The 14,751-nt window shown below is 50.3% G+C and overlaps 1 protein-coding gene across 1 annotated transcript in view; it reads left to right on the top strand.

Annotated features, from left to right (window-relative positions):
* The window catches only part of PKIG (cAMP-dependent protein kinase inhibitor gamma), a 572,021-nt gene that overhangs the window by 67,345 nt on the left and 489,925 nt on the right, over window positions 1-14,751 (top strand). The gene's annotated exons all lie outside the window — the stretch shown is intronic.

Genomic DNA, 14,751 nt, shown 5'->3' with positions numbered 1-14,751 from the left:
TATTGGAAAATTACTACATTAAGTTTAGCAGCAGCAAAGACTGGTAAGCGTGAGCCCAAAAAAAGCCGCCGTTCAGCATAGAAGTAGGTCAATTTTGGGACTTAGCATCACTCTGCTACCCATTCAAAAAGAAGCAAAATTTCCCCTCTTGTCATAGGGTGGGGATGCTTACTAAACCCAGGGGGGAGGCAGAAAGACTGTATTGCCTATTCTGGGGTAGGAGTATTGGTTCAATGCCAGTGTAGGCCACCCTATCCCTTTGTTTGTTTTGGTGCCATGTTGAAATCATTGGGATCTAGTGGCCTTTTTTTTCTCCTGTGAAAGAATTTGGGTGAATACCCTCAATCCACACCCAGAAGGCAGCAAGACTGATGCACCTGATCTGGAGTGAGAGTACAGCATAAAACTTGAGTTTGGTGACACCCCCCCCCCCCCCCCGCGGCCCCCACGCTTTTTTTTTTTTTTTTTAGGTCGAAGCCTACCAGAAGTTCCTGCTGTCTGGTTGCAAAAACATATGGGGACAATGTGGAATTGACCGAGAAATACATTCCGCCAATTGCTTACCATTGGCTTTGCCTTTTGTCACTCACATTTACATGTTTTCTGGCTTTTTTTGGAACGACCCCCCCGCCCCCCCGTTTTTGTGAAGCACTTCATGCATGTTTTAAACACGCAAATTCTACAGTCTGTTTTACCGGAAGCCATTTTGGTTTTTGAGGCATATTTTATGCATGAAAGTGTATGTTGTGTTTAGAGGTCACTTTTCACAGGGATGTTAGATGTTTCGGTACAATGTACAAACCCTCCTTTTGTTTCTCTTTGATTGTGCTTTCAGCTTTGTACAACACTTCAGCATTATTTTGATTACTCAGTTAATGTAATTGTTGCTTGGCAATTGAATATTCTGAGTGTTGCCCTTCTGCATTTAATACAATATTCGTCCCAGTTCTTCTTAATAAAACCCCATGAATTGGTTTATGAGGAACATTACATAAATTAGTACATGTTGAAACCGCTGGTGATGGAGCCTGCAGTAAAGGGCAGCTCAAGAATCACATCTGCCTCCTGCCTCTGTTTATTAGGTTGTATGACTTCACCACGCACGCCTTGACCACCCTTGCCTTTAACAAGGTAATTATATATTTAAGGTGGAGGTGGTGTGTGTGTGTGTGTGTGTGTGTGTTTTTATTATTTTATTTTTTATTTAGGGGACCCCCCAAACCTTCCCACTTTTATAACATTGAACAAACCTGCCTTTACCTCTATTCACCACTAAATCCTCCAATTATCCTGATCATCCTTTGCCACTACCCATCCCTAAACCCAGCCTTTCCACTGTTTGCCACAACCCACTCTTTACTAGATCAATTAACGATAAGGCTAAATTTATATATAACCCTTACCTTAAATATGCTTACCTTGCATGGTAAAGGCATCTGTGGAGGAAAGGAAGCATGGTAGAGACTGCATCATACAGGCTGTTTCTCATTTTATTATTGCTTCGGGTTGGCATTTTTCTGGCAAAGATTTGCAGCCTTGACCATATTATGTAGTCCTAGTTCTGCGAATACAAGTTAATATTATTATTTTTGAGGAATTTATTGGGTCAATTTTTTGAATGAGGAGCTTTATTGAACAATTGTACAACTTTTGGGTCAGCTGCGTCAAAAAATGATGTTCCCTCACAATGGGTTTGTGAATAAGCAAAGGTTTTAACTCAAATTAGTTCATAGTCTCCGACTCAGCATACAACATGGAATTAATCACCCAGCTCGTTTTGGCGTTAACACACGCCTTGCTCCTGTAGTAAAACCTTTGCTTATTGCAAACCTGTTGCGAGTGCACATCATCATTTTCTGACTGCTGAGAAAAACGTTGTGCTTTTGATGTGGTGCAGGGAAGCCTTCCCTGGATGTGCACCGATGCTGCGAGGACTCATGGATATCAAGGCCCATATATATTTATAATGTAATATATAGTGTAATGTAATATATGAAGTATGATACACACACAAAATAGATTTAGTTGGCAAATATTGTGCACCAGCAGATGGAGACAAAAAAGAAAAATGTCAGGAAACACATAAATGATAATCTGCCAAATAAAAAATAAACTGTACCCATGATGTGATTTTTTTCCAGTAGGGCCTCTGTAGAGTTGTCCTGAGGAAATTAAGATAGTTTACTATCATCTGCAAAAACCCTAATAGGAAAGCCACATCATATAAAAAGCTGTACATGTTTTATTAAAACAACGAGCAACTGTTTTATGCTGGTTAACATGAATACCAACTTAACCAGAGATGCATTTTTGTTTCTACTTTGAACGACCCATAGCTTCTGTTTTTTGCTCTGACTATATCTGTCCTTTTTCTGTGCTGTTACCCACCTATTATGTGGTGGGAGCACATCATGATGCCTGGGTGTGCCGCACCCCCCTCCTCCCTTTTTTAGGTCTCCCCTAGGCAACGCATGCGCAGTCTCTTCGATTCATGCTGTATATAGAATAGGGGCTTTAAGCACCGCCCATCTTTCTAATTGGCTCTTTTTACTGTCCTTCGTAAGTGGCTGCTTTTCTGTGGATAGTATGCTCAGTAGTCTCTTCTTCTTTATTTTTGTAACCTGCCGTGAGGACTACCCCTGTTACATTTGCTATTACTACCTTGTGGTATTTATTACTTTACAGACACTCCTTTTTTATTATTGCCTGTTTAGGCTCAAGAACTTATTAACTCGCGCCAACGCTGGCTTCCTCTCCTTGGGCTCCCGCTCGCTCTTTTAGCTTCAGGTCCCATCAGTCCCACCACCACCTCCCACCCGTCGAGTATTTTGGACAGTTTTTTTTTTATATGATGCATGACCGCTGCTTTCTGTCCAGGCCACGTTCATAAGGTTTGTGTTCTGTCTAGTATTAAGTTCTATGCATCTTCCCTTCTTCCCTGTCTTGCTGCTCAGCTAGAGTGGATGTGTTATGGAATGCTGGTGCATGTGAGGTAATGGAATGTTGGGGATGCCTGGTGGATGAGTGTCAGCTGGGAGTATGGAGCTGCTCCTGGTAGGGCTCGCATTATAATCTACAAGGCTTATTTTAAGATCTACAATAAACCTTCTTCTTTGATCTACACCTAGGTTACATGGACTTATTTACCATTATTACATTTTGTTTTTGAAATGGTGTTCTGCCGTTATGCATAATATTTTTTTTAAAGATCAGAAACCTGAAACGTACATTCCTGCCCCTCTCACTGCCTTGTGTTCCCGTCCCTCACCTCTCCTAACATTTTCAGGCGCTGATATCACTTCCTGTTTGGAGATCATCAAGGGTTGCTAAATCCCTCCAGCGACACTGTCTGCGCTGTCCTCTCCAGCAGGGCAGCAGGGCCGCACAGCCACCATACAGGCCTTCAAGTATGTGGTGGTCAGGGACGTGTGGGTAGCTGCTGACTCTGTACTCTTCCCTAGGAAAGGACAACGCCGTTCTTGTTTTACTCCGTTGATGGCAAGTCCCTCTAAATCGCATCATAGTAGTATTTCTCTTATTACTACACTTGGACAGTCTTACGTTGCATTTTCAGTATTTCTTTCCCCCTTGTACACAAAACGTTACGCATAAACTTTGGTCCGAGCTCATGGTCCAGTCACAGAGCGTCCACGGGAGTAGCAAGTAGAAGATGAGAGGTGGATTTCGGAGACAGCAAGCTTTTTGAACAGTTAGCCGATGAGCTGCCGAAGCTGGTACACAACCGCTGCAAGGAGCTGGGCGGCAGCTTGGAGGTGTCTGAGGGCCTGCGAGAGCGGGTGCAGCAGTGCAAAGCTACAATTAAGGACCTGAAGGCTGAGAATGTCTTTCTCTGGGGAAGGATGTTGCTTAACTCCAGTCAATAAACCTTTTTTCTGAGTGTTTGAGCAGTTGATATAGGTTACATGTCTATAGGAAGAGAATGCATCAGTAGGGCTTTTCAATGAGGTTCTTCCTACTGAGTTTGTTTGTACCGTGACCACTAGGGCTGCCTCCGTTAGTCTCTGCACCAGAGTGTTGTTTTTCCTCTTTGTTTCGGAGCTCAAAGACATGTTAATTTTCGCTCATGCTAAAGAAACATTATGCACGCCTGTGAACAAATTATAGGTTTACAAGATGTTAATGGCCAACGACCCCGCCGCCGCCAGAGCCAACCTGCACGAAGGGATGAAAGAGGTAGCCGAGTGGATGACGACCAGCCGCCTGAAACTGAACTCGGACAAGACGGAGGTCCTCATCCTGGGCTCCTCACCCTCCGCCTGGGACGACTCCTGGTGGCCTCCCGCCCTGGGCACCGCACCCAAACCAACAGACCATGCACGCAACCTGGGCTTCATCCTGGACTCCTCCCTCTCCATGACAGGCAAGTCAACAACGTTTCCTCGGCATGCTTCAACATCCTACGCATGCTACGGAAGATCTTCTGGTGGATCCCCACCGAGACCAGGAAGACCGTCACCCAGGCCCTCGTCACTAGCCGACTGGACTACGGCAACGCCCTCTACGCCGGTACCACCGCCAAGCTCCAGAAGAGACTCCAGCGGATCCAGAACGCCTCAGCCAGACTCATCCTCGACATCCCACGAACCAGCCACATCTCCGGACATCTGAGAGACCTTCACTGGCTCCCCGTCAACAAAAGAATCACCTTCCGCCTCCTCACCCACGCACACAAAGCCCTACACGACCAAGGACCGAGCTACCTCAACAGCCGAATCAACTTCTACGCTCCCAAACGCCACCTCCGATCAGCCAACCACGCCCTCGCTGCCGTCCCCCGCATCCGAAGAGCGACTAAAGGAGGAAGGTCCTTCTCCTACCTGGCCGCCAAGACCTGGAACTCCCTCCCTCCCGACCTGCGCCTGACCCAAGACCACCTCTCCTTCAGGAAGAAGCTGAAGACCTGGCTGTTCGAGCAGTAGCGGCACCCCCCCCCCCCCCCCTCCAGCGCCTTGAGACCCTACGGGTATGTAGTGCGCTTTATAAATGTCACTGATTGATTGATGGCCTCACTGATTTTTAGGGAATCCATATATACATGGATGAGCAGTTTCATAGCTGTAATTGTATCCCTTGCGGACTCCTTTCAGTCTGTCTTGGGTATGGACCCAACAAAACACGGCTGGCTTTTTAGACCTGTGCTGGTAGGTAGCATTACAACTTTAAAGCTGAGTGCCAAAACTAATGGCACCTTAAAAAACAAAAGGGACCGGTTGAAATAAAGCTTTTTATTATGTTTTTGTAGTTTCATTACATCAACTACATATCCATGCACCTTTACGGATGCAGCCGAGCATCGGAAGTGTTGTCAGAGCATTACTGCTACAGATTATAGGTGGGCGTGCCAGCAAGTTAACAGGTCGACCCGACCAAGGGGTCTGTGTTGGCTTTTAGAGCCCATGCACGAGTCGAGGTTTGGAAAAGATTGCCCAACATAACTCGCGTAAAAAATCATCCCATCGAAATTTAAAAACTGTGTTTCTTTATCTTATGGAACCCTTGACCTTAGTATCTCACATTATAGCACTACAGTCAGAAGTACTTATTAAAAGTGATAGTTTTTAAACATGAAATTAGAACTATGCGGCCCTCTCTCATGAAATGTGATCCATCCTGGCGACAGTGCCATTGGGGGGGCTACAAGGCAATACAAATGTCACATGGATCCTGTACATTGCCAAGAATCTTAAAGAGTAACCGTATGATCTATTAAACTAAGCACCGTGCTGTCACATGCCACCGTTAAATCAACTATATTTGTTTGGCATTCGTGACTTGAATATGCTTAAATCATGTAATCCATTCACTGTGGATTGGCACAGTCCAGTTTGGATATGCTAGCACTTTTTAGGTTTCGCCTAGCGGAAGCTGCGCTCTGCGCAGCTTTTCCGCGCAGGCGAAATCCTGTTGAGAACCGTAGTGTGGCTTTTGTTCGGCCCTCGTCCTTGATTGGCTGGCTCCGTAAACGGAGCCTTGCCATTGGACGAGGGGCCTGTCCGTCAATGCCGGACCAGACACGGGGGCGTTCCCGACATTCTTTGGCTTTTGCCGACGTCACGCGACGCCGGGAACGCCCCCGTGTCTGGTCCGGCATTGCCGGCACTTCTACGTCTCTCCTGCCCCGTGTCGCATCTGTCCCCGGAGAAAAGCCGCCACCGAGACTATCATCGGGCTCGGGGCCCGCAACGTTTGTTTCCCCCCTTGGTTTTGGGGTTGCCAGCCTGCCTGCAAGTGCCAAGGTATTGTTGATATCCCCCGCGGTGCGAGCCGCCCCTTCCCGCTGACTCGCACCGCTCTGTGTCTCTCTGCCTGCCTGCAGCTCCGCGCTGCGAGAGCGCTCCAGCCCCTCCCGCTGGAATCCTTTAGCGGTCGGGTCCAGCAGGCTGCAAACGAAGCCCCCGCCCGCGTGACTGAGGCGGCGCTGGGTCCTTGGGCCTTCCCTCCCCCTGGATAGCCCTGAGGTCGGTGGTTCCCCCCCGAGTGGGTCCTGTAGACCAGGGGGGCCATCCGCTCTACAAGACCCGACCGGGCCGATCGCGTCTCACGCGGGAAGCGTGAGACTTGTTTTATGTCTGACGGGCTTGTTCACGATCGTCAAATACAAAATCTGCGTCTACAGGTTTATGCTCAGTTATTGAATGAACCCTCCCAGTTGACTCTATAATCTCAGTCTGGGTCATATTACCATTTAAAAATGGCGATAGTTTTTTTAGTTTACCATCCCATGTCAATGTGGCGTCTGCGCTCGTTTGTGGCCATGTTGAAACAGGGTTATTTTCGTTACTATTTAGGAGAAGAGAAAGATTGTGGAGAAAATCGGAAGCCGTTTTCAATGTCTACGTGGCGCATGCGCTCTCAAGAGACGTCGGAATGGGGAGGTTACAATTTTTATTTATGTGGGTCCCAAGATGGCGGCAGAGGCAATGCTGCGCCCTCGTCGGGACACGAGGTGGACGAAAGACGTCAGGGCCCGCTGCAGCAGCTCGAGGCACCCCAGCGCCAGGTCGACATAGGCTTGACAACACTATCAGCAAAGGAGGCACCGCAAGAGGCGTCGCAGCAGCAGCGTGGACTAGAAGCACGTCCATGCCAAGTGCAGCATACACGAGGTGGACGAAAGACGTCAGGGCCCGCTGCAGCAGCTCGAGGCACCCCAGCGCCAGGTCGACATAGGCTTGACAACACTATCAGCAAAGGAGGCACCGCAAGAGGCGTCGCAGCAGCAGCGTGGACTAGAAGCACGTCAATGCCAAGTGCAGCATGAGCCCTGTGTGACGTTAACCCCGCAGCGAGAGACAGAATCACGTCACAGCGAACAACCACGGCCTAACCTTGACTCCGAGACACGTCACAATGATCAACGACAGCCACAGCCCGAGTCTGACACACGTCACAGTGAACCTCAAAGGCTACCACAGCGCGAGTCAGAGACGCGTCACAATGAGCAGCACTTGACACAGGTACGCGAACAGGAGGTACGTCCATTGATACATCTGTCACTCTCTCCTCCCACCCAGCCATCCCTAGCTCCATCCACCCACTCATCTGTGTCTGTCCCTCTGTCCACCCTTCTCTCATCCACCCCTTCAATCTAAACTCTTTCCATTTGTCCCTTGTCCGTCGATCCATCCTTCTCTCCATCCACCTACCCCCCTCACCTCTTATCATCCTCTCCGTCCATGCTTCCCTCCATCCACCTACCCTTTTACCTCTTATCCTCCTCTACATCCATGCTTCCCTGCATCCACCTACCCCTCTACATCTCATCCTCCTCTCTGTTCATTCTGAGGTACTACTTATCTATGTTGGAATATAATGTGAATTACATGTGCCCCGTAGTGCTTTACAGGCCACTGCAGTGGGTTCTTGTGCTTCTAAGCGCCGAATTATAAGTGACCACAAGTGTGCCAGGCTGCTGTGCCGTGGAGCGCGCTTTTTAGTGTTTGAGCATGCGCAGCGGCAGGGTGTCTGCAGGTGCAGCGAAGGGCACCCGAAGCTATGTACGCGGCAGAGATTCACTGCACGACGTTAGGTAGAGAACGCACATTTGTGGCGTGTTTGTGTAACTGTGAGTGCTGGTGTGCACAGGGGTATTTGTGTCTTTGTGTGTTTGCCGGCGTGTATGTGCCTGAGTATTGGCTGTGTCCACATGTTGGTTTTTAGTGTGTGAGTTCGCGTGTTCCGGTCTCTGTGTGCCATGCCCCTGAGTTTACGTGTATTTTTAAGTCGGTGTATGCACCTGTTTGCGTGACTGTGTGCAGAGGGGTATCTGTATCAGTCGGAGAGTGTGTGACTCTGTATTCAACTGAGTGCGAGTGAGGGCTTTTTGTGTGTGGGATTGGGTATTGCGGTGTCTGTATGCCACTTACCTTATTTTCGGTGCATTTTATGTCGGTGTGTTTGTGTGTGACAGCGTGAGTCTGTGTATTCTTCGAGGGCGAGTCGGTGTGGTTCGTCCGGGTGTCCCGTGCGCGTGTATATGTTTGGGGCAGCGTCTGTTTGTGAGTGTGTCTGGATTGCTCTTTGTGTGCAGGTGTCGGTGCACCTGTCCTGTGTGCACTTCTGTCTGCATGCCTCTGCTTATATGTGGTGTATGTTTCGTTTCAAATGTGATGCCCTTGACCGTCCAACTAGCTACAGCAACAATGTGACGCCACAGTGTGACAGCTCCCTGCTTGTAGTGATGTTGTAGTACAATAACCCAGACACACGCCTTTAAACTGCAGCACAACCCTCTTTAATTACCATCTGCTCTAGCAATCTTTCCTTTTGCAACAGGAAGTACACAACTTAATGTAAGCCCGAAACTGCTGTCATTCTTTCCTAAATCTGCTGTAATTTTTTTTCTGAGTAACATGCAATGCTGCTTTCATGGAAGAAACGCTGTTCGCTTCGGAGCGAACAGATCTGGGTGCAGCGTTTGTTTAATATTACCCCAGTCACCCAGCCATGATAGTAAGGACTGCATATTCGTCCTAATTGTAGACTTTGTTGTGCCCATGGAAGGCATGCGTATTTATTCTGGGATTTAACATTGCATTGTAAAGTTTCTTATTTGATCAGTTCTGGTGTATATTCTGGGTTAAAACTTTGGCTGGGTCATTTTGGTGTGCTCAAAATTTGATTGCTTCCCAGGAGTGATTCTCGGATTTTAGATTTGGTGCGTGGATGCTTAGAGTGGGTAGAACAAGGTGTGTGGCTGGTCTCGGTGAGGGCTGCTACGCCTACGTCTTAGGTGTGGAGAGTTGGTGTGCGAATGCGCAGCGTGGAGGCCCACTCTGCAGGGGAGCTCAGGGTGACTGGTTTTACAGGGATGAACTGGGGCAGGGGTGAGACCCTCCAGGTCTTTGTTTGAGATGCTCATTCTATTTCTCTTTCATCCAGTCCAGTCTTGTTCTTTGCATTCTCGGGCTTATAATGAGAAAATCAGTTACAAGACCCAGAATACAAATAAAATAACTTAGTTAAAATGAACCACTTACACGAGGCAGAAGGGACCTTGAGCGATCTGGTTTTGCAGATTGCTGCTCTGTTTGGTGCAAGGTAGGTAAGGGGAGCAGAATCTTGGCAGTTCGACAGGAGTGTCAGGGAGGACACTGGAAGGAGGAAGGTCTTTGGATGACTCGGCAGAAAACTTTAGCATGACCATGTGAAACCATTCCATAGGAATGTCATTCATTTAATTGAGTTTTGTGCAAAGTGCACTTGTTACACAGTGCATCAGTGTATATCGAACCATCCTTTGTAATGGTTTCTACAAGGCATGACACGCTTGTTAATTCTGCTGTGGTCTCCTCTCAGGCTGCCTCTATCCTGTGCCCACCAGGGGCACTGGACTCGGGCTATGTTTTAAGACCAGGCTAATTTTTTATGTTTTAAGACAAGGTTAATATCCCCGCCATGGTCTTTTATTTACTCTGTTCCCCAAAGAAGACTCCTCCAAGGAAGACAGCCAAAAATTCTGCCTGTTGTTTGAGCCTTCCTGTGCACAGCTGTGCAAAGCATCTTTAGGAAAGAGGTGATCCGTGGTCCTGATGGGGCTCAATTTTTGAGGTTGACGGAAGGCACCTGGGGGCTGAGTAGGAGCCAGCATGAAATATTATTTACAGCGCTTAATGTTGCACTTTTTGCCACCAATAGGCGCTGTACATAACAGGTGTTACTATCACCCGTTTGCATGATGGTTGGGGTATCGACCTCGGAAGGATGAAACGGGGAGTTCGCCTTTCCTTGATTCTAACTGCTACAGGTTAATCAGAGAGCGAGTAAAGAGATCACATATTGTACACAAGATACACACCTGAAGTAAAGAGGTTTAACGCAGCCAGTTTGTAGTATGGGAAAATCAACTGGAAACCAAAGTAGAGAGATAAAACTTTGACGGGAGTTTTAGAAACACGTTTCTGAAGCAGACGGTTCTGTGTATGTATGCAGGAGAGAGATGCGTTAATGTAATTTAGACATTGAACCCGCACAGACATTATGGTAATGCAGGTGTTTTTTGGCAGACATTGGTGTAGGGCCACGCTGTAACAAAGGCTGGGTGGAGGGTTCCAAATGCCAACCTTCCTTGGGGGGGATGTTTTGTGTGCCTTAGGTCACCCCTTGGTGATCCGGGTTCAGAGAGTGCGGCCTGGCTTTGTGCGTGCTGGCCGGGGTGTCGCGTAAATGGCGGCAGGTGCTGGTGGGCTGCCATGGTTGGCTGACCTCCTGAGTCACTGCCAGCCCATTGGCCACACGGAGAGCCATTTATTTCCTCACAAGTGACAGATGTGCTTGGTGCACGCCAGGCCTGCTAGTTGTGACACGCCCCCCGCAGGGGGCAGGGGGCATGGAGGGGCGAATGCCTCTCTTTGTTGAGGTCTTGAAACCGTCCCTCTGCGTGAAAGAGATCGCCACGCTGTGCCCCTGTGCCACCCTCCAAAGTAACCTGGATGGCATGTGCCATTTATGGAGCATGACAGGGGACCACCATGGCAAAAGACGCAGCTGCCATCAGCAAGTGGTCTTTAAAAACGCATTACATATTTTTTCTGGAATTTAATTAAATAGTGGCAGGATTAGCAAACTGTTTCGATGAGTGAGTCGTTAAAGCTTTGGCCCATATTTACTAAGGTACAAACAGGTCTCCTACATACAAGGTCCCTACAAAAATACAGTAAATGCTAAACCAGCTTCGGCTTAAGTGCACTTTGTAAAACGACTACTATACCCAAGCTCTGTCACACAGTGTGACCTTTAGCACACAACCTTCTTTTTGAACCCAAAGCTACTCTTTTTGTTTCTGAAGGAGGGATTTAATTAAGCTATTTGTATTCCAATAAAACACATTTTAATACATTTATAGTACAGATCCAGTAAAAAAAGGTAGCATTCTTCATATATTTGATTAGGCAGGAACACACCCAAAAAGTTCACACTAGTAGTTTAAACTCACTATTTCTAATCATGCATCTTTACTGCTGTTCATCTGTAAAGCTGTAATCATACATATTTTTTGTATTTTGCTGCTTTCACGCCGAGACTATATTATACATAGGGGCCCATACGTGCTCTTGAATATACATTGCGCCACCTGGCAGCTCTGCGACACGAGCTCAGAGGATACTGCCACTACAGTAGCTCGGAGTGTAGTCTGTAAACAGAAAGGTGGGAATAAAGCAAGTGTCAATTGCAGAATAATTGGTACCACTTGGTACCACTGCACCAGCCACACTACTTCCCTACTGACCGTTCTCCACTTCAGCCCCGTCTAAATTACAATTCCTGCTTGTGACCCTTTTGCCTGCTTGTGCTTGTTTTCCTGACCCTGTTGCCTGCTTGTGCCTCCGTGTGCCCCTGTTGCCTGCTTGTGCCTCCGTGTGCCCCTGTCGCCTGTTTGTGCCTCAGTTTTCGTGCCCCTGTTGCCTGCTTGTGCGCCCCTGTTGCCTGCTTGTGCCTCCGTGTGCCCCTGTTGCCTGCTTGTGCCTCCGTGTGCCCCTGTCGCCTGCTTGTGCCTCAGTTTTCGTGCCCCTGTTGCCTGCTTGTGCGCCCCTGTTGCCTGCTTGTGCCTCCGTGTGCCCCTGTTGCCTGCTTGTGCCTCCGTGTGCCCTTGTTGCCTGCTTGTGCCCCTGTTGCCTGCTTGTGCCCCTGTTGCCTGCTTGTGCCCCTGTTGCCTGCTTGTGCCTCCGTGTGCCCCTGTTGCCTGCTTGTGCCTCAGTGTGCCCCTGTTGCCTGCTTGTGCGTCCGTGTGCCCCTGTTGCCTGCTTGGGCCTCAGTGTGCCCCTGTTGCCTGCTTGTGCCATGTGGGTGTGTGTGGAGGGCTCTGTGTGGCTGTGTGTGTGGGGAGGTTTGTGTGGCTGTGTGTGTGGGGAGCTTTGTGTGGCTGTGTGTGTGGGGAGCTTTGTGTGGCTGTGTGTGTGGGGAGCTTTGTGCGGCTGTGTGTGTGGGGAGCTTTGTGCGGCTGTGTGTGTGGGGAGCTTTGTGTGGCTGTGTGTGTGGGGGGGGCTCTGTGTGTCATTTGCGAGAGATAAAGCTAGTGGCATTGTAAATGACAATGCCATTTATTTATGTTAAAAAATACATAAATAAAAATAATGTCAAGAGCAATGCCAATAGCTCTAACTTTAACAAAGGCGAAACCATTGCATTGTAAATGCTTGTTAGGTTTCGCTGGGGGGCGGAGCCGTTAGGCTCCTCCTCCAGAGAAATCTAATGAGTACAGTAAGGCACTATGGAACACGCCCCCCGTCCCATTGGCTAGCTCCATAAATGGAGCCTAGCCATTGGACGAGGGGCCTGTCCATCAATGCCGGACCAGACACGGGGGCGTTCCCGAGATTCTTTGGCTTTTGCCGACGTCACGCGACGCCGGGAACGCCCCCGTGTCTGGTCCGGCATTGCCGGCACCCGCCTTCCGTCGTCAGCGTCTCTCCTCCCCATTTCCCGCCCCCTCCCGCTTGTTATATTTTTATTTACGGGTGCCACCCCGTTTTTATTTAATTATTGGAGGCCGGTGCCCACCCGGCATTGCTCCGTGTTGATTTCACCGCCGCTGGCCCGGAGATCGAGCAAGAGGAGCTGCGCCCGCCTCCCTGCCAAGGGCCGCGCTGCCATTGGCGGCCCTCAGCGCAGGAAGCCGTCTCTCCTCCCCCTTTCCCGCCCCCTCCCGCTTGTTATATTTTTATTTACGGGTGCCACCCCGTTTTTATTTAATTATTGGAGGCCGGTGCCCACCCGGCATTGCTCCGTGTTGATTTCACCGCCGCTGGCCCGGAGATCGAGCAAGAGGAGCTGCGCCCGCCTCCCTGCCAAGGGCCGCGCTGCCATTGGCGGCCCTCAGCGCAGGAAGCCAGGCACGCAGTGGTGCGACGTGGGCGGGGCCTCGAGGCGGCCATTTCCGCTTCCCCCTGCCCGGGGGAAGCCTGCTGGTGGTTCGTTGCCGGTCTCCCGTGTGGAGAGGGAGACCGGAACTGCTGGGGAAGCCGCCGCGGATGCGAGAAGAAGGGTGGCCATTGTCCTGAGGGGCTCCCAGTGCGAGAAGGGGAGCCCCGCGCTGAGAGGAGAGCTGCCGGCTGCATTGTGGTGACCGGCGGACGCAGCACTGTTCCTGGCCTCTTCCGGGGCTCCCGTAGTGAAGAGAGGGCCCAGGGCTGCGAGGGGAGCAGAGATGACCAGAGAAGCCGAGCGGTAGAGTGCTGGAGTCCCCCGAGAGACGCCCGGTGAGTGATGGCTGGGCAGGGGGACATGGCTGCGTGGCGCTACCACTCCAATGTTGGGGGCACAGCGGCACAGTCCCGCCATAGTTGCCTCTTCGCAGGTCTCCAATACGAGCCTTCGGGGTCGGAATGCCGCCTGGTTCCTGCCGCAGCTTGCCTGCCGCGGGGCTCCATTCATTGGAGCTGATCCTAGATGTACTGCATCGGACTTGGCTAGGGGACAGATCACCTCTCTCCTACCTCTGTATCTGCATCCGGACTCTTCACTCCTCAGCTAGCGGCCACTGTTCTTGGCTACCATGAGACCGTCTCTTCATTTCCCTTGTGTGTAGAGCCCCCCTCTCACTTCATTGCTATTTCTCCTTCTTTCTTTTTCTTACTCTCTCTCCATCCCTTCCTCTCCCTCCCTAACTCTTTTCTTCCCTCCCTTCGTCTCCCCCTCTCTCTCCCTCCCTCCTTCCTCTCTCCCTCCCAGCCTCCCTCCCTGCCTCTCTTTGTCCCTCCTACTCATCATCCCTCCCTCCTTTCCTCTCTCGCTCCCTTTCTTCCTCCCTCCCTTTCTTCCTCCCTCCCTCCTTTCCTCCCTCCGTCCCTCTTTTCTTCCATTCCTCTCTCCAGTCCCCCTCTCTCAACACCTCCCTCCCTCTCCACCTCCCACCCCACCCCCTCTCCCTCACTACCTCTCTCCATCCCTCCCTCTCTCCGTCCGTCCCTCTCTCTACCACCCTTCGTCTCTCTACCTTCCTCCGTCCATCCCTCTCTCCCTCCCTGCCTTCCTCTCTCCCTCCCTCTCTGTCCCGCCCCCTCCCTCTCTGTCCCTCCCTCTCCCTCGCTGCCTCCCTCTCCCCCCCTCGCTGCCTTCCTCTCTCCCCCGTCCCTCTCTCTCTCCCTCCCTCGTCTCTCTCTCCCTCTCTCCATCTCTCCCTCTACCTCCCCCCTTCCGTCCCTCCCTCCCTCTCTCCCTCCCTCTCTCCCTCCCTCTCTCCCTGCCTCTCTCCCCCCTGCCTCCCTTCCTCTCTTCCTCCCTCACACTCTC

The sequence above is a fragment of the Lissotriton vulgaris genome, chromosome 7 (assembly GCF_964263255.1).
Source record: "Lissotriton vulgaris chromosome 7, aLisVul1.2, whole genome shotgun sequence".
Lineage (NCBI taxonomy): Eukaryota > Metazoa > Chordata > Amphibia > Caudata > Salamandridae > Lissotriton > Lissotriton vulgaris.
This window is presented reverse-complemented; position numbering and strand designations above follow the sequence as displayed.